The following is a 23,704-nucleotide window of genomic DNA, read 5'->3' on the forward strand; positions in this document are numbered from 1 at the left end:
GAACTGTTTTATTAGCTGGAAACTCTAATTATGAAAAATGTTATGAGTTAAAAATTAGAATTTCTCTAATTCCCCTCCTCTTATACTTGGTTCTGTCCTTGAAATAACTCATAACAACTTACTCTTTCCACATTACAACCTTTAGGTATTTCAAGATAGCTATTACATCTTTAGCCTTTAGCCTTCTCTTCCTAAGGCTAAACATTCTATTGTTTATATCACATGTATCTTAAGTGAGTCCTTGTGTTAGGAGCTATGTCTTTTGTGTTATATATTGCTTAGACATTTAAGTAGTAAATTGGGCTACATTTCTTCTAGCTGATCCCAAGTATTCACTAACTGTTACACTCTAGTTTTGGTATCGTTTATATTTGGAGATGCCTGTGAATTCTAGAATATTTAAATATTAATTTACTTTAGGAATACTTAAATATTAATTATTGAGTAACAGTGTTAGTGGGTTTTTTTTTTAATGTTTATTTGTTTTTGAGAGAGAGAGAGAGAGTATGAGCCGGGAAAGGTCAGAGAGAGGGGGAGACACAGAATCTGAAGCAGGCTCCAGGCTCTGAGCTATCAGCACAGAGCCCAATGTGGGGCTTGAACTCACCAGCTGTGAGATCATGGCCTGAGCCGAAGTTGGCCGCTTAACCAACTGAACCATCCAGGCACCCCTGAGTGTTAGTTTTTTTTTAACCATTTAAAAAAATTCTTTACTTATTTTTAAAATAATCTCTATACTACTGTGGAGCTCAAACTCATGACCCAGAGATTAAGAGTTGCATGCTCTTCTGACAGCCAGCTAGTCTCCCCAGGTTTTTAAAAAATAAATGTTAGAGATCCTAATTTTTTTAAGTTAATTTATTTTTGAGAGAGAGAAAGAGAGAGAGAGAATCCCAAGCAGGGTCCACACTGTCAGCATGGAGCCCGATGTGGGGCTCAAACTCAAACAGTGAAATCATGACCTGAGCCAAAACCAAGAGCCCAACGCTTAATCAACTGCACCACCAAGGAGCCCATGATATCCTAATTTTCTTAAACGATTACAAGGGACAATTGAAAAAAAATGAAAAAAGCTTTCAAGAGATTGGGGGAAAAGACCAGAGGTCCCATATTGATCTACAGGATGAAAGAACTGTTCTGACTTTGAAGGCTATTTGACATCTAGTCCAGATCTGAGAGAACTGTCTTAGTTATGGTTCATATTAAGAAAACTCTTCCAGTACTGCTCACAAAATCCTAAAAATGTAGTTAAACCCACATAGCTAGTTTTAGGTGTGGATTTTGCTGCACAACTTTAGAGGTCTCCAAGCAATGACTATGCTGAAAATGATAGAATTATAGAAGTCATATGACCAGTTAGTAGTTAAACGAGTTATTCATACACCTATACAAAAGCAGCTGAATTGTAAAATAGAACTGTAGGAAGAGAGGATTTAAATGAATGCTTTAATAACTCATTTCCTCAGGCAGTGGGAAAAATGAATGATGCACAAGAACCTGCATTTCTATACTACCACGTTTAATCTTAACTACCCAATAAAGTATTTCTTTCTATAGAGCACATTTACCATAATCATGTTTTAAGGTTTAGAGACATCTAAGTCCATCATAGTTTTAGATAAATCATTGCTCATTGGGCTCAATAGTTTTATTTGTTTTTCTAATTAAATTTTTTATTCTGTTGGCAATTGAAATACTATCATCTATTTTGTCATGGTAACAGGTTTAAAACTTGTCACCCACCTACAGCCAGGTTTGTTTTTGTTTTTGTTTTTTTAATTTTTATTTTTTTAAGTAATCTCCATACCCAACGTGGGACTTGAACTTGCATGTTCTACTGACTGAGCCAGCCAGGCACTCCTTTAAAAGCAATTACTAGTTACTGGGTGTATTCAGATTCCACTTGAAAATTTTGTGTGTGTATACTCTCACATATTTGCATGTCCATGGCAAGGGTAAACCACCTACTACTGACTTTTGATTCTCAAGTGATTTCCTAAAGCTTTTGCTGAACTGTCTAGGGTAAATCAATTTAATGCCGTCTCATGTGTACAGGAAACCAACAGACCTGCTCTCTTTTAAGTTACCAAAGCTCATTTCCTCTGCCTCAGATGAGGTGAACAACAGTTTAATATTGGTGACTAAGAGGCTATCATGACCAATAAAATGAGGCCAGCAGTTGCAAGCACATTCACGGCCATGGAATAGAGAACAGATTCAGGAGCTACTCAAGCTTTACTGCCTTTTTTTGTTTTTTTAAGTTTATTTATTTATTTTGAGAGAGGGAGAGCAGGGGAGGGGCAGAGAGAGGGAGAGACAGAATCCCAAGTAGGCTCTGTGCCGTGAGAGACTTGAACTCACCAACCCTGAGATCGTGACCTGAACCGATATCAAGAGTCGGATGCCTAACCAACTGAGCCACCCAGGTGCCCCCAAGCTTTACTGTTTTAAGCAGACATATTCAAGGTAAGAAAGTCCATCCAAGATTTGTACTAATTTTTTTCTGAATGCTCAACTACATTTCTCTGAATATTTAACTACCACTGATATGGATCATTTTTCTTTCTTATTTTCTTTTTATTTTTTTAAATGTTTATTTTACTTTTGAGAGAGAGAAAGAGACAGAGTGCAGGCGGTGGAGATGCAGAGGGAGAGGGAGACACAGAATCTGAAGCAGGCTCCAGGATCTGAGCTGTCAGCACAGAGCTCTACATGGGTCTGGAACTCAAACTGTGCTGAGCGGAAGTCAGATGCTTAACCCACTAAACCACCTCAACACACCCCTGTTACGGGTCAATTTTCTAAATATATGATTAATCATATTGGGTTTCATGATAGCCCATAGTTTCCTCAAATACTTTCAAAACCCAGATCACCCTGACAGAAGAATAAATGAGGTCTCCTAACATTTTCCTTCTCCACAGTGTAGGTATGAAAGTTTATTTTGAGTGGAGGATTAAACGTCTTCCTCCTTTCCCAGTTTGATTACTGGCTTCTTTTGACCTTTTCTCATTTTTAAGGATCATAATTATTCTACTCGATTGATAGCCAATCGTTGTTTTTCCTCCATTTAAGCGAGGTTATTTCCAGATCGTACACAAACGTGTGCAATCCTCACAGAAGAGAGGTGAAGACAAAACTTTTCTCACCATTCGGTTTCAGAGGCTGTCACAGGAGAACCAAGTGCCTGAAAAAGCTTTCGTAGCATTGAAGACTTTTTAAAACCAGTTGAAACATAACTGAAAATCCACAAGAGGGAGATGCTTGCTAAATCGCCAGAAAATAACTCCTACAAGGGACCAGACAGAGCCTTAGGAAGAGCCAATAGGTCGGCCTGGGACTCGGGGCGGGAGGGAGCAGGTGTATACAGTGGCTGGAGATTGGCGGGGGGTGCCGCAGCTGAAGGGAAAAGCAAGTTGGGCTGCGTGTCTCTGGTAGCTAAGAGTGTGTCTCGTCTAAGACCAGGAGCAAAAGGTAAAAGGGTGTCGCCAAAGATGAGCACCCGCTCCTAGCTACCTTCTGGTAGTCCCAAAAGAAATGGGGGTGGTTGTCTTTGAAGGTACTTCCGCTTAGCAACCCCACGCGGTTGCTAGGGAGGGGCCGTAGCCTGGATAACCCGGAAGTGATGGTGTCCATTTCTCACTGCCTGCTTTAAGTTCGTCCTATCGGGAGCGCCAGTGTACTCTGCGCCCGGCCGAGGGTGGGGCCAGAACTAGTGGTTCCGGCTCGGCTTCTATAGCCCCTCGGCTCCTCGCTTTCCCCCTCCCCTCCCGCACCTCTCCTCCCTCCCGCTCCTGGGAAAGAGAGGAGCCACCGCTGCGGGTGGGTAGAGAAGCACTCGGAGCCTCCGGGAGGGGACCGCGCCCGCCCCTTCTGCGCCTCTGAGTACCGCCGGACCAGGTACTCACTCCGGCTTCGATGGGGTCCGGGAGGCAGGAGCCTGAGGGTGTGCGTGTCTGTAGGGGCTGGTGGGGGGCCCTTCTCCGGGTTGGGGAGGGGGCCGGCGGAGATCCTGGGTGGGGCGCAGGCCGGCGTGTGTGTGGCGGCTAGCGGGGGTGGAATGGAGGGTTTGGGGGACCCCGCTGGCAGAGAGTGTCGGGTGGCCAGCTCGAGGTTGTGGAGGAGGCGCCCCCTCGGATGCAGAGTTCGGCCGGAGTGGACCGGGAGTTTGCCCCCTGGAGGATTCGCTCTGAAAGGGGCAGCATCCTCGGGCCAAAAGGGGAGCATGGACCTCGTCAGAGTGGTTAGGGCAATTCTTTGCTTCCCTTGCCTACCCTCCTGAAACGGAGCACGGCTTTCAGGGTTGTGGGGGGTTGTTAGTCGGCTGGGCACCGCGGGGAGCCGCCCTTGGCTGAGCTAGGGCAGAAGAGTGGGTAAGGAGACCTCTCTCCACCCAACTTCCGTGTGCTTCCTCCACTTCTTCCTTTACTGCTCTCTCGCCCCAGAGTCCTTCTCGGAGCGGTACCCCCAAGTGGGCAAACATCACAGCGTATATGAGAGGGTGGAACTGGGTTCGTTGCCCCTAAATGATACTTCAAATGTTTGGAAAGTGCCAGAATGGCATATTTAACCAGGTGTCCCAGCTCGATATTGAATCTGGTATAAATTGTCTTAGAAAAGTGCAGTACGTAAAAGCACCAAACTACAAGCTGGTCGGGTATAGCCTTGTTTGGTAGATATGCATGTTTGTAAAAAATAGGTTGGGGGAACTATATAGATATAGAGGTCTAGGCGAGACATGTTGAGGCAAGCCTCTTTTTCCAATCTGTTTATCTGCCTGTAAGCCTGTTCTAGTTTAAATGAAGCAGAAAGACCCTCTTCATTTATATTTCAATTAGCGACTGAATTGTAGGTACTATGGTAATAGATGTCCCAGAATAGATAGGTAAACGTTCAGAGACTAGATCCTCTGCTTTTGAGCCTGTCTCTTAATCTTTTAAGGAGATAATTGTGGTCAAGTGGAAGTATTGGCTTTGAGATAGGTAAATCTGGGATTGAACCCAGACTATGCCACTGGCTAGTTGTTGACCTTGGGCAAGTCATGGGACCTACCAGAGATTTAGTTTCTTCGTAAGCAGAATGAGTAAAAAAATTTACCAGTATTTTAAGAGCGTGTGTGTGTGCGTGTGTGTGTGTGTGTGTGTGTGTGTGTGTGTGTTGTATTTAAAGAACAGTTCACTTCAAATGGAAGCACCTTCTAACTGAAAGATCAGTTATTATCATTAATCTCACACAGTCAAGGTAGCACAATTTTGTGGAATGAGGTTTGAGACAGGAAGTGAATGGATAATATTGCAAAAGCATATGTATACAACAGGGCTTTCAATGGCTTCTAGAAATTGATCATAAGTAGCAGGAAATTCAATGATCAGATGTTTCTTTAAACTCTAAATAAAGGACAGTATATGCACTTACTGAAGTGAGCAATATTGTTTCTCTCAGATTTTTCTCAGATTTGTAATGTGTCTAGTGTAGATTGATAGAAAGATATTTAAAGAGTAATGTACAGGGGAGGCTGGGTGGCTCAGTCGGTTAAGCTGCCCTCTTCGGCTCAGGTCATGATCTCTTGGTTCATGAGTTAGAGCCTTGTGTCGGACTCTGTGCTTACAGTTCAGAGCCTGGAGCCTGCTTCAGATTCTGTGTCTCCCTCTTTCTCTGCCCTCCCACTGCTCGCTCACTCTCTCTCTGAAACAAATAAACATTAAGAAAAAATAATGTATATAAATGTTTTTAAAGTTTTTAATTCCAGTTAGTTAACATACAGTATTATATTAGTTTCAGGTGAACAATATAGTAACTCATCACTTCCATACGTACAACACATAGATATTTTGATTAAGTTCATATGTCTCTGCAGAGAATTAAAATTGGGGCATAAACTAGAAAATAGTTGTGATTTTAAGATTAACATCAACATCAGTAGCATGACTCATCTTAATTAGACTTAAACTATTAGCAGTACTTATAGAATTCTTATGTGTAATTCTGTAAAACAAGTGAAAATGGAATGAATTTCTGCCTTTAAAGCCTTCATGATGAGAATATAGAACTAAATCTCAGAAACTGTCTTTATATTGATCACTTTATAGATTTAAAATGATACAGTTACACGTAACCCATTATATCAGATTACCAAATAATATGTTTTGCTTTGTAATGTCAGCTGTAGTTAATAATTTTTAAATGTACTTTATACTCAGTATAAGTCAAATCATTTGCTTTAATAAGATTTTTTATGTGTGGAAAGTGGGTATAAAGTTTGTAATTCATTATCACTTTTTAGAGTGGTTTATAGGTTTTACATATTTTAAGAGAAATTTTCAAATAAATTTCTTTCCCGTGTCTCTGTTCACAGAGTTCAACTTTTTTTTTTTTTTTTTTTTTTTTTTAAATAAAACTCTGAACTCTGTGGAGCATTGGGTGGCTTAGTTGATTAAGCGCCCATCTCTTGATTTTCGGCTCAGGTCATGATCTCAAAAATAAATAAACATTAAAAAAAACAACAACTCTCTAACTATATTGCATGCTCTTTGAAGTAGAAATACTATCTTAAATTTTATCTGCCATTGCAGCTACATAACAGGCACCAAATAAATGTTGGTCAAATTGAAAAATGGCTGGATATATACAGACCGTTAGGACACTTCTCAGTGAGCTTTTCTACTCAAAGTATGTGGCCATTCCAAGGATCTTTGCAGTTGTCCTTTAGGAAATTTGCTTGTCAGGAAATCTAAAAATGACTAAACCTTTTTCAGTATACATCTCTTGGATGATCTCAAAAAGTTTGAGGAAAGATTGGGAAGGTTTATATACCACATACGAGAATCATGTAAGGAACAAAGTGCAGTTAATTTTATCAGTGCTGCCAAATTAGTAGTGAAAGAGTTACCGTGGAAATGTTTTAAAAATGCCAAGCAGTGCTTTACTCAAACCAAATGAATATTCTTCCAGAGCTTGTTCCTATTTTAAAGTATATTACTTTCTGCAGATATGATTTGGTCTCTAATAAGGATAAATAATCACTGTATAAAGAAAAAAACAGCTGATATCATAGACAAACTTTAATATCGCCAGTCTTGGTAGAAACTGCTTCAATGGCTTTAGATAAGTGGAAGTAGATTTTCATGAAAGAACTGTAGAATTTGTGGAATGATAGTTTTTCTCTTTTTAACATCTTTCTTATCTCTACTCATTTCTGCCTAAGATAGAAACTTTGAGACGCTGGAAGGGGGAAAAAGTGAATTTACTTCAGAATTACCATTTTAAGTATGTGGATTACTTATTTGGAGAGCTAAATTGGATTTTGACATTATTGGGATTGTGTTCAAGATGGACTCAGGAAAAAAAAAATCAGATGCCATCTGTTTCAGATTCCTTATTCCCTCACCCCTTCGTGTTTTATGGCTTTGAATTCAACAGATTATTTTTCAGAACTAAAAATCCTCAGTAGATTTAGGTTATATAATTTCAGCTATATCAATGAACATATAACTAATAGAACTTGCATATTTATATTGAGTTACACAAAAAGATCACAGACAATGGTTAAAAGTAATTTAAACTACCTGACTATTAAGTAGCTTCTTGTATCTTGGTCATCATTGACTTAATAAACCATTTTTGTCAGAAATACTTGTTGGTGGAAGTTGCTTTAAAAAAATTGGGTAATGGAGATACAGAATAAATATTTTTTAGTCCTTGATGTTGCCACTTATAGAAGAGAAGTTTCTGCTGAGGATTTTTTCATTTTAGTGATAAGTCTATTTAACCTTAGGCTTTCAGCAGGGAGTTTGGCCTTACCATATACCAGCTGCTATTGTTTTCATCTAAATGGCACCATACACTTCATAGGGCACATACTTGCCATTTTTCAGTTTGGATCTTAATAAATCCTGAGTGTAGGCTTTTGGGTTTACTGAGCTGGAAAAGACCATAACTTGTTTAGGTTATAGTACTTGGCACCTGGCATGGACCAGAAATACCCAAGCATCTTTGAGAAACTATAAAGTAGTACCAGTGTAGTATCTTAAAAATGGCCTGAAGAGAGACCAATCTGGATAGAAGAGAGCCATGTTTTATCTGCAGCAGGAATATTCTGGTATTGTAGGAGCACTGATGGACTGCCCCTGTATCGTTTAGTCTGTTCCTCACCAGAAGCTCCAAGTGTGCAATGTAGTTATGGCAAGGGCTGGGGTGTCAGGGATGGGAATTGTTCTTCAATAATTGCTAACCCATCACAATGGAGGCATAGACATATTGGGGAAAAGGATATTCTCTTGGATTTTGCCTTGGCCAGAGAAGCTGAGTGAACAGGTAGCCATTGCCTTTGCCATCCAAGAGGACTTGGTACTACCAACACCTCTAGGTGCCGGGTAAGCCTGTCAAAACAACGTGGTTTGATGGCTTCATCAAAATAACAGGTAAATTTTCCAAGGAACAATAGCATTGGACCCACATTGATTTCTATAGATTACACTTTTTTTTTTTTTTTAAGTTTACTTATATTGAGAGTGAGAGAGAACAGGAGCAAGGGAGGGACAGAGAGAGAGGGAGAGAGAAAATCCCAAGCTCCGTACTGAGCATGGAGCCAGATGTGGGGCTTAATCCTGTGACCCACAAGATCATGACCTGAGCCATTATCAAGAATCAGATGCTTAACTGACTGCCACCCAGGTGCCCCTTTGGCTTACGTTTTCTAACCTAGAAAAAGGGGTGTTGAGGACTACGGGCCTCTGAATAGATACCATGCATTTATGTTCCTCTTAATAAGCTTATAAATACGTTTTGTCTTCTGGTATTAATGAGTCACGTGAAAATGTGTGTGCGTGTGCACATGTGCACCCATGATAATCACTGGATCTCATTTTAATTCTTCATCCCAAATTGCTAACCATACCTGTGGTGAAGCAGCTTCCTAGCTGGATTTTTTTCTCCATTTCCTAGAGGTCACTCTCTCATGTAAGTGTTAGTGAGCAGGGATATAACCAATGCCAGGAAAAAGGCAAGGAGATTGAAATTTTTTTTAAATTTATATGAATTGATTTAAATTAGATTTTATTTCACGTTAATTTCTTTAATTTTTCTCAAATTTCAGTAGTGATGTCTACTGTTTGAGATGTGGATGCCCAGTTTTTTTTATTCAAATATTTTTTTTCACAGTTTTAGATTTACGGAATAATTGAGCAGATAGAGTTCGATATCTCTCCTTATCCACAAAACTGCACTCCCTCCATTTCCTCTATTATTAACATCTCTTGTTAGTGTGGTACATTAGTTATAATTAATGTACCAATATTGATAACATTAACTGTAGTTTCGTTAAAGTTTACTCTTTGTGTCATATAGTTCTGTGGGTTTTAACAACCTCATAATAATATGTATCCACAGTTTTATATAGAAGAGTTTTTACCACCCTAAAAATCTGTTGTTGTTTTTTTTTATATTTATTTTGAGAGAGCACATACACACACGTATGGGGTAGGGGGAAGGACAGAGAACTAAGAGAGAATCCCAAGCAGACCCTACTCTGTCAGTGCAGAGTCCAATGCAGGGTTCAATCTCATGAACTGTGAGATCATGAACTGAGTTGAAGTCTGACGCTTAACTGACTGACCCACCCAGGCACCTGTTTTTTGCTTTTCGTTTTTTTAATGTTTATTTATTTTGAGAGAGAGTGAGAGCGAGAGAGAGCTAGCTAGCAAGTGACCATGTGTGTGAACGGGAGACTGGCAGAGAGAATCCCAAGCAGGCTCCTTGCTGTCAGCCCAGAACTTGACATGGGACTCAGTCTCACAAATCCTGAGATCATGACCTGAGCCAAAATCAAGAGTCATATGCTTAACTGGCTGAGCCACCCAAGTGCCCTCTAAGTTGTATTTGTTAACTAGAATTCGCTTTCAGTTCGCTTTATTAACTATCCTTTCCTGGACTTAGAGTACACCTTACATTATCCAAAACATCTTAATCTTAATTGGTATTTTGACCTTCAGATATTCTGGTTATCTGAGGTATGATGCAAAAACTGTTTAAAAACTCCATATTTGGTAGGTTTTAATTTGCTTTTTCACCTAGTTAATTAATAATAGACCCAAGGGACAATCTGTGTGAAAGCACTTACACTTTGTAGAGATAGATGCTCTCCAAATCAATCGGTGTAAGCTCACTTTGTTTTTAATGGGATCCATCTGGTTAATGCTTGTGTTTCTTGACTTTCATTGATTATGGGATCATAAAGCTAAAAGAAAACATAGAGATGGTCTAGTTAGACCCTTTCACTTTTTAGTGGAGATTGCTGAAGTACAGGGAGACTAAGTGACTCACTCAAGATGATCTAGCTATAAAGAGTCAGACTGGAACACGTATCTCCAGACTCCCAGTCCAGTCATCTTTTTTTATAATACACAAGTTCATTCATTTTAGTGAATGAAGAAATTATGATTTTGTAAGAAGTACATTTTCTAGAAATTCTATACTACAGTAGTGAATTCAAGATTTTGGATGAATTCCTAGTTAATTTCTGAAATGTTGAGTGTGTATTTCGTTAAAGTACCGGGTGTCACTGGATCTTTAGTTAAGAGCAAATTTGTCGTTTTTCACATTTTAGATAGAAATCGGCCAATTAAAAAATAACAAAGATATTATAGCTTGTATTTAGTAAGCACACATTCAGCTGCATTAAAATGAATCTTACTGTATTTTTTTTTGCACAGTGGAGATAATTTGTTAATATTTAATGTCATAAAGCAACAGTGGAATTCTGCCGTATGTGGTACTGTATAAAGCTAGAGTGGAGTGTTATGTAAAACTAAAAGTATGGATTAATTTAATATGCATCTGGTAAATTCAGGGCTTGAAGGATGCACATCTGTTGAGAAAACAAATCATAGAACTATTCAGAGCTTCAGCATCTTTAAATATGTGTGCTTTGATTCTCTTTAACTGTTTTGAAACAGTCTTTAATGAATTCAAAAAAGGCTATTTGCTGTAAGGAAGCAATTGTGAAGCCATTTATGATGCTATTAATCATTTTATTCTCCACAGCATTTGATACATTAGTATTTTTCTTTCCAATTTAGTTATTGGGGAAAGAAAGAGTTAAATGATCACCATAACAAAGTAAGCTTATTGCAAAACGGTGTTTAAAAAAAAAGAAAAGAGGTGGGTGCCTGGGTGGCTCAGCTGGTTCAGAGTCCGACTCTTGGTCCGACTCCAGGTCATGATCTCAGAGTTTTGTGAGTTCGGGCCCCATGTTGGGCTTAGTGCTGGCAGCACAGAGCCTGCTTGGGATCATCTCTCTCTCCCCCTCTCTGCCCCTCCCCCACTCACGCTGTCTCTGTCTCTCTCAAAATAAATAAAGTTAAAAAAAATTAAAGTGTTACTCTTCTTTCTCCCTCCCCTTAGAGAAAGGGAGAGAGCATAGTTTCCTAATTGGGATAAATTAGAAATAGTTTAAAGCTCTGACTTCTAATTTGAATCCATAATCAATGAAGAAGTAACCACAGAGTTCCTACTGTGTATTCACCATACTTGTGCTTTAGGAATATAGAAATTGAAGATAATATTTATTTGGAAAAACAAGACTTAAAATGGAAGGTTGAGAGTAATACAACGTGATAAGTAATTAGGTGCAAACCTGGTATAATCTGGGAATACTGTAGGAATTAGGAGGGAAGAACATTCAGTTCATAATTCTAATGGAAATCAGATAGAAGGTAAAGTAGTGGATCTTGGCTCTGGCAGCTGTTTAGAATCACTTGGGGAAATTTTTCCCAGAATCAGTTGAATCAGAATCTCAGGGGTGGTGAGTCCATAGTTTGTGAAAAAGCTTTCCCAGGTGATTATAATGTGCAGGCAGTGCTGGGAACCACAGGTTTAAAAGATAGATACGATTTGGGTAAGCAGGAAAGTGTTTTCAGGCAGTAGAGCTAAGCAGGGAGGGGGAATTGGGTGCAGCCTGTGAAAAGACTAATCCAAAGCTGTGTGGGCCAGTTAGGGAGTAGGAAAAAATAAGCTTAAGGAGGCAGAATGGGGTCATATGTAAGAGCAGGACTCCTCAAAGTGTGGTTCCCCAACCAGCACCATTAGCATCACCTGAACATTTATTATGAATGCAAATTTTGTGGCCTGCTCTAGATTTACTGAATTGGAAACTGTAGGGGTGGGGTCTACCAATCTATTTTAACAAACATTCCAGATATACACAAAAGTTTGAGAACAGTTGTTAATAGAGGGTAATGAAAGGCAGGCAGAGGAAGTTAGATTTGATGTTGGCAATAAGTAGGGACCCAGTGAAGGTTTTTTAGGCTGGGGGAGTAACAGCATGCATTTGTATGTCTGAAGGCAAATCTGATGGTGATGTGCAGAATCCTTTGGGATACTAAAAGATATGAATGAAGAAAGCCAGCTGAGGAGGTACAGACATAATCTAATGATACAATCAGGCAGGGCCTGTTCTAGTGAATTTTTGGTGAGAACACAGAATAGTCATAACAACTGGATGACAGTTTGACTGTTTATGTAATGGGCAGTATGCTAACTGCTTTGGACACATTGTCTCCTTTTTCTCACAACAAACCACTGCTGTGTGGCTATTACTACAATTTTACAGATTGGGCAATGAGACCAAGAAAGTAGCTAGCTCCGAAATTCACATTGTTGGTAAGTGGTAGACACAGGATGCCAAGTTCAAGTATCTCTAACCTCTAAAGCCTCTTTTGAAGAAACAACTAGTAATATCTGGAGACCAAGAAATAAAGGAGATTGACTCAGAAAAGTTTTAATCCTAAATGTCAGATAGGAAAGGGAAGTCCTTGTTAGAAGGGAAATAGTGCTTATACTGGGTAACACGGCAAGTCAGAAAACTTGAAACTATTTTGTAAAAGTGATTGTGAAAAATAACTAAAGGAAATTTTTGTATTGTGCTTTATAGGTATAAAATTTGAAGTAATTTGGAATAGCTGAGTTTTCAGGTTTTGTTTGAACTTTTTGCTCATGGTGTCTAAATTAGCCACCTCATCCAGCTTTTAAAAAATAGCTTTTAGGGGCACCTGGGTGGCTCAGTCGGTTAAGCTTCTGACTTTGGCTCAGATCATGATCTCATGGTTCGTGGGTTCAAGCCCTGCCTAGGGAGGGCTCTGTGCTGACAGCTTGGAACCTGGAGCCTGCTTCGTATTCTGTGTCTCCCTCTCTCCCTACCCCTCCCCTGCTTGTTCTCTTTCTCTCTCGAAAATAAACATTAAAAAATTTTTTTTAATCTTTTAGATTTTATAGTAAATAAGTCTGTGAATAAATTATGTTTGAGAAGCTTTCTATAATACTCTTTAAAAAAATTTTTTTTAATCCTTATTTATTTTTGAGAGAGAGAGACCGAGTGTGAGCAGGGGAGGAGCAGAGAGGGGGACACAGAATCCAAAGCAGGCTCCAGGCCTCAAGCTGTCAGCACAGAGCCCGACGCGGGGCTCGAACTCACGGAACTGTGAGATCATGACCTGAGCCGAAGTCGGACGCTCAACTGACTGAGCCACCCAGGCACCCCCTATATATAATACTACTCTTGTCTCCAGAGAAATATTGTGATTTAGAAAAAAGTCAGGAGCATCTTTTTTTTTTTTTAAGTTTATTTATTTAAGAGAACAGAGTGAGTGGGGGAGGGACAGAGAGAGAGAGAGAGAGAGAGAACCACAAGCAGGCATGAACCTCGAATTCATGACCTGACCTGAAGTTGGATGTTTAACCGAGCCACCCACGTGCCCCTCACTCAGGTTTTAATCTCAGGGTCGTGAGTTGAAGCCCTTTTTGGGCCCCATGCTGGGTGTGAAGTATACTTTAAAAAAAAAAAAAAAAAAGAAATATCTTAGTGTTGGGGTGCCTGGCTGGTTCATTTGGAAGAGTGTGCAGCTCTTGATCTTGGGCTCGTGAGTTTGAGCCCCACGGTAGAGATTATGGAAAAAAAAAAAACTTAAAAAAAAAAGACATAGGGGCCCCTGGGTGGCTCAGTTGGTTGAGCGTCTGACTTAGGCTCAGGTCATGATCTTATAGCTCACGAGTTTGAGCTTACAGCCCACGTCGGGCTCTGTGCTCACAGATCAGAGCCTGGAGCCTGCTTCGGATTCTGTGTCTCCCTGTCTCTCTGCCCCTAACCCACTCACATTTTGTCTCTGTCTCTCTCAAAAATAAATAAACATTAAAAAAATTTTTTTAAAAAAGAAATATTTCAGTTTTATTTTTAGTTGATAAGTAAGAAATAGTACAAAAACTTGACATGTTTGGGTAATTGTTTTCATAAGATGTTATTAGTTTCAGTACCCTCTTACTTTACTTATTGAGGTAAAATTCATGTGACGTAAAAGTAGTCATTTTATTTATTTATTTTTAATTTAATTTATTTTTTTAATTTACATCCAAGTTAGTTAGCATATAGTGCAATAATGATTTCAGGATTAGATTACTTAATGCTCCTTACCCATTTAGCCCATCCCCCCCCCCCACAACCCTTCCAGTAACCCTCTGTTTGTTCTCCATAGTTAAGTCTCTTATGTTTTGTTCCCCTCCCTGCTTTGATATTTGCTTCCCTTCCCTTATGTTCATCTGTTTTGTCTCTTAAAGTCCTCATATGAGTGAAGTCATATATTTGTCTTTCTCTAATTTTGCTTAGCATAATACCCTCTAGTTCCATCCATGTAGTTGCAAATGGCAAGATTTCATTCTTTTTGATTGCCGAGTAATACTCCATTGTATATATACACCACATCTTATTTATCTATTCAACCATCGATGGACATTTGGACTCTTTCCATACTTTGGCTGTTGTTGATAGTGCTGCTAACATGGGGGTGCATGTGTCCCTTTGAAACAGCACACCTGTATCCCATGGATAAATGCCTAGTAGTGCAATTGCTGGATCTTAGGGTAGTTCTATTTTTAGTTTTTTGAGGAACCTCCATCCTGTCTTCCAGAGTGGCTGCACCAGCTTGCATTCCCACCAACACTGCAAAAGAGATCCTCTTTCTCCGCATCCTCGCCAACATCTGTTGTTGCCTGAGTTGTTAATGTTAGCCATTCTGACGGGTGTGAGGTGGTATCTCCTTTTGGTTTTGATTTGTATTTCCCTGATGATGAGTGATGTTGGGCATTTTTTCATGTGTTGGTTGACATCTGGATATCTTCTTTGGAGAAGTGTCTATTCATGTCTTTTGCCCATTTCTTCACTGAATTATTTGTTTTTTGGGTGTTGAGTTTGATAAGTTCTTTATAGATTTTGGATACTAACCCTTTATCTGATATGTTGTTTGCAAAAATCTTCCATTCCTTCGGTTGTCTTTTAGTTTTGCTGATTGTTTCCTTTGCTGTGCAGAAGCTTTTTATTTTGATGAGGTCCCAGTAGTTCATTTTTTGTAAAAGTAACCATTTTAAAGTGTATAGTTTGGTGGCATTTGGTACATTCATGGTGTTTTGCAACCATAACCTTTATCTAGTTCCAACACATTTTCATCATCCCCAAAGGAAAACCCCAAACCTATTAAGCAGTTCCTCCCTGTTCCTCTTTCTCCATACCCCCTGGAAAACACTAATCTGCTTTCTTTCTCTTTGGATTTACCTATTGTGGTTATTTTGTAACATGAAATCATATAAAATGTTTCTGCTTCTTTCACTTAGCTTAACGATTTCTAAGTCCATCCATGTTGTAGTATGTATCAGTACTTCATTTTTTTTTTATGGCTGAAAAATATTCTGTATGGATATACCCCATTTGTTTGTCCATTCATCAGTTCATAGATGTTTTTAGTTGTTTCCATCTTTTAATTATCGTCAATAGTGTTCGTATGAACATTCATGTAGAAGTTTTTGTTTGAGTATTGGTTTTCAATTCTTTTGGTTATGTAACTAGGAATGGAATTGCTGGGTCATGTGGTAATTTTACATTTAACTTTTTTTTTAAAACCTTTTTTTTTTAAGCTTATTTACTTATTTTTGTAATCTCTGCACCCATCATGAGGCTTGAACTCACTACCTTGAGGTCAAGATGCTTTACTGACTGAGCCAGCCACGGGCCCCTACATTTTGCTTTTGAGGATCTGCCAACTGTTGTTCACAGTGGCTGCACCATTTTAGATTCTCACCAGCAATGTTCAAGGGTTTTTAATTTGGAGAGGGGGAGGGAGGAATGGAGAGGGACAGAATCTTAAGCATGGAGCCTAGCATGCCCAGCATGTAGCCCAGTGCAGAGCCCCACATGGAACCTGACTGGGGTCTCAATCTCACGACCATGACATCATGACCTGACCTGAGCTGAAATCAGCTTAACTGACTGAGATACCCGGGTGCCCCTAGGGTTTTCATTTTTCTATGTTATCACCAAATCTGTTACTTTGTACCTTTTTAAAATTTTTTTATTTATTATTTTTTTTATTTTATTGTTTTTATTTATTTTTAACTTTATTTATTTTTTTAATTTACATCCAATTTAGTTAGCATATAGTGCAACAATGACTTCAGGAGTAGATTCCTTAATGCCCCTTACCCATTTAGCCCATCCCCCCTCCCACAACCCCTCCAGTAACCCTCAGTTTGTTCTCCATATTTATGAGTCTCTTCTGTTTTGTCCCCCTCCATGTTTTTATATTATTTTTGTTTCCCTTCCCTTATGTTCATCTGTTTTGTCTCTGAAAGTCCTCATATGTGTGAATTTATATGATTTTTGTTTTTCTCTAATTTCACTTAGCATAATACCCTCCAGTTCCATCCATGTAGTTGCAAATGGCAAGATTTCATTCTTTTTGATTGCCGAGTAATACTCCATTGTATATATATACCACATCTTCTTTATCCATTCATCCATCGATGGACATTTGGGCTCTTTCCATACTTTGGCTATTGTCGGTAGTGCTGCTATAAACATGGGAGTGCATGTGTCCCTTCGAAACAGCACACCTGTATCCCATGGATAAATGCCTAGAAGTGCAATTGCTGGGTCGTAGGGGTAGTTCTATTTTTAGTTTTTTGAGGAACCTCCATACTGTTTTCCAGAGTGGCTGCACCAGTTTTCATTCCCATTTTTTTTTTTTTTAATTTTAGAGAAGAGAGAGAGTATGAGTGGGGGAGAGGGGCAGAGGGAGAGAAGAATTTTAAGCAGGCTCCACACTCAGCTCGAAGCCTGTATTGGGCTTTATCCCCGTAACTCTGGGATCATGACCTGAGCGGAAATCAAGAATTACTTGCTCAACTGACTGAGCCATCCAGGTGCCCCACTTTTTTTTTTTTTTAATGAATTTTCTTTTTTTTTTTCTTTTTCTTTTTCTTTATTTTAGAGAGGGGGGAGCAAGTGGGGGAAAGGCAGAGAGAAAAGGGGACAGAGGATGCGAAGCGGGTTCTGTGCTGACAGCAGAGAGCCTGATGCAGAGCTCCGTCTATAAGATCATGAACTGAGCTGAAGTCAGATGCTTAACTGACTGAGCCACTCAGGCGCCTCCATTTGTCTATCTTCTAAGAGTGTGATACTTTCAGCTCGTATAGTTAGATCTTTGATCTATTTCGAGTTTTACAGTGTGAGGTTAAGGTTCAGCTTTATTCTTTTGCATGTGGGTATCCAGTTGTCCTAGTACTGTTTGATCTTTCCCCAGTGAATGCCCTTGGCATATTCTTCTTGAAAATCTGTTGGTCATAGATGAATAGGCTTGTTTCTGGACTCTTATTTTGTTGATCTATATATGTGTCTTAGTGCCACTACCACAGTGGTTTAATTATTGTAGTTTTGTGGTGACTTTAAAATAATTTCAGAAAGTAGAAGTCTGATTTTGTTTTTCAAGATTTTCCAAGATTGTGTTTGGCTATTTGTTGTTCCTTGCAATTGCATATGAATTTTTAAATGTTTTTAGTGGTTGCCTTATAGTTTGCCTTATACATTTATAACTAATCTAAGTCTACTTCCAAATAACACTATATTGCTTTATGGTTTGTGTTGGTGTCTTATAACAGTTGTCCCAATTCGTCCTTCCTGTCTCTCATAACATTTTTGTGATTACTTATCCAAGCTGTAGTCACCTAATAAATTGTTGCTATTGGTATTTTGAACCAATACTTAGCTGTTAGATCTATTAAGAAAAAGAAAAAAAATTTACTTTCATTTATTCCTTCTCTAATGGTCTTTTCGTAGATCTAAGTTTTGTTACTTGTTTTTGATTTTGAGAGGGAAAGTGCTAGTGGAGGAGAGGGGTGGGGGAGGGGAGAGAATCTTAAACCTGCTCCATGTGCAGTCCAGAGCCTGTTGCAGGGCTCGATCCACAACCCTGGTATCATGACCTGAGCTGAAATCAAGAGTCAGACTTTTAGGGGTGCCTGGGTGGCTCAGTTGGTTAAGCATTCAGCATCAGCTCAGGTCGTGATCTCATGGTTCAGGAGTTCAAGCCCCTCGTCGGGCTCTGTGCTGATAGCTCAGTGCCTGGAACCTCCTTCAGATTCTGTGTCTCCTTCTCTCTCTGCCCCTCCTCAGCTCTCGCTCTCTCTCAAAAAAAATAAATAAAATAAAATAAACATTTTTTTTAAATTAAAAAAAAGAGAGACATTTAATCACCTGAACCACCCAGATGCTCCTAGATCCAAGTTTTTTATCTATGTCATTTTCTTTCTGAAGAACTTTTTTTGATATTTCTTGCAAGGCAGGTCTGCTGGTGACACATTCCCTCTGTTGTTGTTTGAGAAAGCCTTTATTTCTCCTCTACTGTTGAAGGATAATTTCACTGATAGAGAATTCTAGGTTGGTGGTTTTTTGCCTTGACCAGTTTAGATATTCATCCTATTTTGTCTTTGTATGTATGGTTTGTGAAAAGAAATACTATCTCCAGCATGGGTTTCTGCTCCTAGGTTTTGTTTCTCCCTGTACTCCTTTCTCTCCAGTTTTCAGGACAGTGATTTATCCTGTGACCTCATTTCTCTGGTGGATCTAAGAAGAGGTCTTGTCTTTCAGTTTTCTTGTTGTAAGGAAGAGAACCACGGCTCCATGATCTTCACATGTCAGCAGAAACGGGCAAGCTTTATATGAATTTTAGAAACAGCTCTTCTATTTCTGAAAAAAAGGCCATTGAGATTTTGGCAGGGATTGCATTGACTCTGTCCATTGTTTGAGTTGTATTGCCATAACAGTATTAAGTCTTCCAATGTCTGGACAAGGTATCTTTCCATTTATGTTTGTCTTTCATTTCCTTCAGTTTTTTCCAGTTTTCAGTGTACAATGCTTATACCTTCTTAGACATTTATTCCTAGGTATATATTTTTTTGATGCCATAATAAATGGAATTATTTTCTTTTTTAAAATAAATGTTTATTTATTTATTTTGAGAGAGAGAGTGCAAGTAGTGGAGGGGCAGAGAGAGAGGGAGAGAATCCCAAGCTCGGGACTCAATCTCCCGAACCAGGAGGTCATGACTGGAGCTGATATCAAGAGCTGGACGCTCAACTGACTGAGCCACCCACATGTCCCAGAATTGTTTTCTTTATTTCATTTTCAAGTTTTTCATTTTTTATTTCATTACTAGTATACAGAAATAGAACTGACTTTTGTGCTGAATTTGTTTATTACCTCTAATAATTTTTGTGTATATGTTCTTTAGGTTTTCTTATATAGGACTTGTCATCTGTAATGGATAGTTTTACTCTTTCCAAATTGAATGGCTTTTTCCTTCCTTTAAAAAAAATTTTTTTTTAAATTTTTTTTTTTTTTCAACGTTTATTTATTTTTGGGACAGAGAGAGACAGAGCATGAACGGGGGAGGGGCAGAGAGAGAGGGAGACACAGAATCGGAACCAGGCTCCAGGCTCTGAGCCATCAGCCCAGAGCCTGACGCGGGGCTCGAACTCCCGGACCGCGAGATCGTGACCTGGCTGAAGTCGGACGCTTAACCGACTGCGCCACCCAGGCGCCCCTAAAAAAATTTTTTTAATGATATTATTATTTTTTTTGCCTAACTGCTCTGGCTAGAACTTCCATTCCAACATTGAATAGGAGTGGCAAAAGAGAGCATTCTGCTCTTGTTCCTTATCTCAGGGGCAAAGCTTTCAGTCTTTCACCATTGAGTATGCTAACTCTGTGGTTTTCATAACATTTTTTTCTTACGTTGAAGAAGTTTTTTTCTATTCCTAGTTTGAGTGTTTTTATCATGGTAGGATTTTGTGAAATGCATTTTTTTTTTTTTTTTGCATCAACAGAGATGATCATATGGTTTTTCTCCTTAATGGGTGTATTATATTGATTGATTTTTCTAGTTGACCCACCTGGAATAAAGCTGTTTGTCATATGTGTAATCCTCTTAATATGCTGTTGGATTATGTTTGCTAGTATTTTGTTGAGCATTTTTACATTGTATTTGTCTGTAATTTTCTTGGAATGTTTTTACCTGGTTTTGGTATCAAGGTAATCCTGGCTTCACAGAATGAGTTAGGAAATAATTCTATTCTGGATTTTGAGAGAGTTTTAGAAGGATTGTTAATTATTTTTTTAATGTTTGGTAGAATTTACCAGTGAAGTCATGTAGTCCTGGACTTTTCTGGGTGGGAAGTTTTGACTGGTGATTCAGTCTTTACTTGTCGCAGGTCGTTCAAATATTCTATTTATTCTGGAATGTTTTGGTACTTTGTATGTTTATAGGACCATATCCATTTCATCTAGGTTATCTGACTTATTGGTGTACAATTTTTCATAGTTTTCTTTTATAACCCTTTCCATTTTTAAGGTCTGTAGAATGGTCCCCATTTTCATCTCTGAAGTTAGTAATTCAAGTCTTTTTTTCTTGGTCACATTAACTAAAAATTTGTCAAGTTGCTGATCTTTTCGAAGAATTAGCTTTTGATTATGTTGATTTTATTGTTTCATTTTCTGTTTTATCTTCCCTCTAACCTTTTGATGTCTTTTCTACTGTTAGCTTTGGAGTTAGCTTGTTCTTTTTCTAGTTCTTTGAGGTATAAACTTAGGATGTCAATTTGGGATCTTCTTGTTTAATGCAGGCATTTAAAAATTTTTTTTTAATGTTTATTCATTATTGACAGACAGACACAGAGTGTGAGCAGGGAAGGGGTAGAGAGAGGGGGAGACACAGAATCTGAAGCAGGCTCCAGGCTCTGAGCTGTCAGCACAAAGCCCGATGCGGGGCTCAAACTCACAAACTGCGAGATCATGACCTGATATGAAGTAGGTCGTCTAACTAACTGAGCCACCCAGTCGTCCCTAATGCAGGCATTTATATCTATAACCTAGGCTCGTAACACTGCTTTCACTATATTTCATAAGTTTTGGTGTGTTGTGTTTTGTTTTAATTTGTGTATTTTCTACTTTTCCTTGTGATTTCTTCTTTGAACCATTTGTTGTTTAAGATGATGTTATTCAGTTTTTACTATTTGTGAATTTTCCAGTTTTTCTTTTGTTAATTGATACCTAGTTTCATTCTTTTATCATAAATGATATTTTGTATGCTTTCAGTCTTTTAAAATTTATTGAAACTTGTTTTGTATCCTAACATATTATCTCTCCTGGAGAATGTTCCATGTATATTTGAGAAAAATATGTATTCTGCTTTATCAGATGGAATGTTCTGTATATGTTAGGGCTAATTGGTTTATAGTATTGTACAAATACTCTATGTCCTTATTTATCTTCTGTCTGATTGTTCTATCTATTGTTGATAATGGAGTGGAAGTCTCTTAATTGTTAAGGTAGTATTGTCAATTTCTCCCTTTAATTCTGTCAGTTTTTGCTTCATATATTTTGTAACTATTGTTTGGTGTGTTTATGTTTATAATTGATAGGTCTATCTGTTTTCATCCTTTTACTTTTAAACTATTTTGTCTTTTGATATAAACCGGTGACTTGTAAACAGCATTTAGTTGGATTGTTCTTAATCCGTTAGACTAATGTTTCTTTTAAATGAAGAATTTAATCCATTTACTTTTAAAGGAACTTAAAGGAGAGAGTTTTTGCTATATTGAACTTATTTCTGCTATTTAGCTATTTTCTGTTTTTATATATATATATATATATATATATTTTTTTTTTTTTTGTTTGTTTGTTTCTCAGGTCCTTTATCACTGCTTTCATTTGCAATTAGTTACTGTTTTGTCTAGTGTACTGCTTTATTCTCTCCTCCTCCTCCTCCTCCTCCTCCTCCTCCTTCTTCTTCTTCTTCTTCTTCTTCTTCTTCTTCTTCTTCTTCTTCTGTATATTTAAAAGTTGTTTTCTTGATGTTACTCTAAGGATTACAACTAGCATCTCAGTCTTATGATGTCAGGTTTGAATTTACATCTCAGCTTAGTTTTAGCAGTACGCAAAAACTCCTATTTAGCTCTGCCCACCCCCCCCCATTTTGTTAGTGTTAGAATTACATCTTTATACACTGTGTTTCCATTAAATAGATGTTTAGTTATAAAAACATATTACTTCAGGCATTTTTCTTTCAAATCATGTAAGCCAAAAAAGAGTTAAAAACCAGTGATGCAATAATAGTAGTCTGTATATGAACTTGTGTAGCTATCCTTATTTTTGTTCTTTATTTCTTTGTGTGATTGTTACTATCTAGTACTTTTTCATTTCAGCCTTAAAGAATCCTCTTTTAAATTTCTTATAGAGCGCTCTCACCCTCTCTGCCCCTCACTCACTTGTGCCCTCTCTCTCTCAAAAAGGAAGAGGGGGGGCTCCTGAGTGGCTCAATTAGTTAAGCATCTGATTGGTTCAGGTCATGATCTCATAGTTCGTGAATTCAAGCCCCACTTCAGATGACCTTGAGCCCCATTTTGGGTGAGCATGAGCTCTGCTTTCTCCCTCTCTCCCTCCCTCCCTCTCCTTCCCCTTGTGGGATTCTTTCTCTCTCTCCCTCTCTCTCTGCTCCTTGCTCACTTGTGCCCTCTCTCTCAAAATTTTTTTTCATGTAGAGTAGATCTGCTAGTGATGATTACTCTTAGTTTTTATTTTTCTGGGAATGTTACTAATTTTTCTTTCATTTTTGAAGAAGTTTTGCTGGATATAGAATTTTTGGCTGACTATTTCTTTGAACACTTGAAAATGAGTTATCTCACTCATTTCTGGCTGCTATAATTTCTGATGAGAAATTGGCTATTAATCTTATGGAGAGTCCCTTGTATGTAATGAGTTTCTTCTCTCCTCCTGTTTTCAAGGTTCTTTGTATTTTCACAATTTGAGTATAATGTGTCTTGGTGTTGATCCTTTTGAGTTCATGCTGCTTGGAATTGGTTGATTAGATGTATAGATTCAGGTTTTTTATCAAATTCTGGAAATATACAGCCTTTAGTTCTTCAAATACTCTTTCTACCCATTTCCTCCTGCTCTGGGGTTCCTAGCATGTGTTATGGTGGTACACTGGACGGGGTCCAACAGGTTTGTTAGGTTCTATTCATTTTCTTCATTATTTCCTCTTCCTTTGACTGGGTAATCTTAATTGACCTGTCTGCAAGTTTGTTGATTTTTTTTTTCTCTTTCCTGCACAGATCTGCTGTTGAACCATTCAGTTAATTTTTATTTCACTTGCTATACTGTTGAGCTCCAGAATTTCAATCTGATTGTTTTCTTTTTGACCCTCCCCTTCAATTTGATTCTTTTTTATAATTTCTGTTTCTTTATTGATATTTTCTACTTGGTAAGATCCTGTTTTCTTGGCTTCCTTTAGTTCTTTGTGGTTTCCTTTGCCCAGGCTTCTTTGGCGACATT

The 23,704-nt window shown here is 38.4% G+C and overlaps 1 protein-coding gene across 4 annotated transcripts in view; it reads left to right on the top strand.

The window, feature by feature from the left end:
• The first annotated feature begins 3,721 nt into the window (after positions 1-3,721).
• The window catches only part of CSNK1G1 (casein kinase 1 gamma 1), a 165,310-nt gene continuing 145,327 nt past the window's right edge, over positions 3,722-23,704 (top strand). For 2 of the 4 annotated variants that reach the window (XM_030317941.1, XM_030317944.1), the window contains exon 1: positions 3,723-3,900. The gene's annotated coding sequence lies outside the window, so the exon portion shown is untranslated. Of the gene's footprint in view, positions 3,901-23,704 lie in introns of all 4 variants that reach the window. The other 2 variants (XM_030317942.1, XM_030317943.1) reach the window with 2 other exon arrangements.

This window comes from Lynx canadensis, chromosome B3 (assembly GCF_007474595.2).
Source record: "Lynx canadensis isolate LIC74 chromosome B3, mLynCan4.pri.v2, whole genome shotgun sequence".
NCBI lineage: Eukaryota > Metazoa > Chordata > Mammalia > Carnivora > Felidae > Lynx > Lynx canadensis.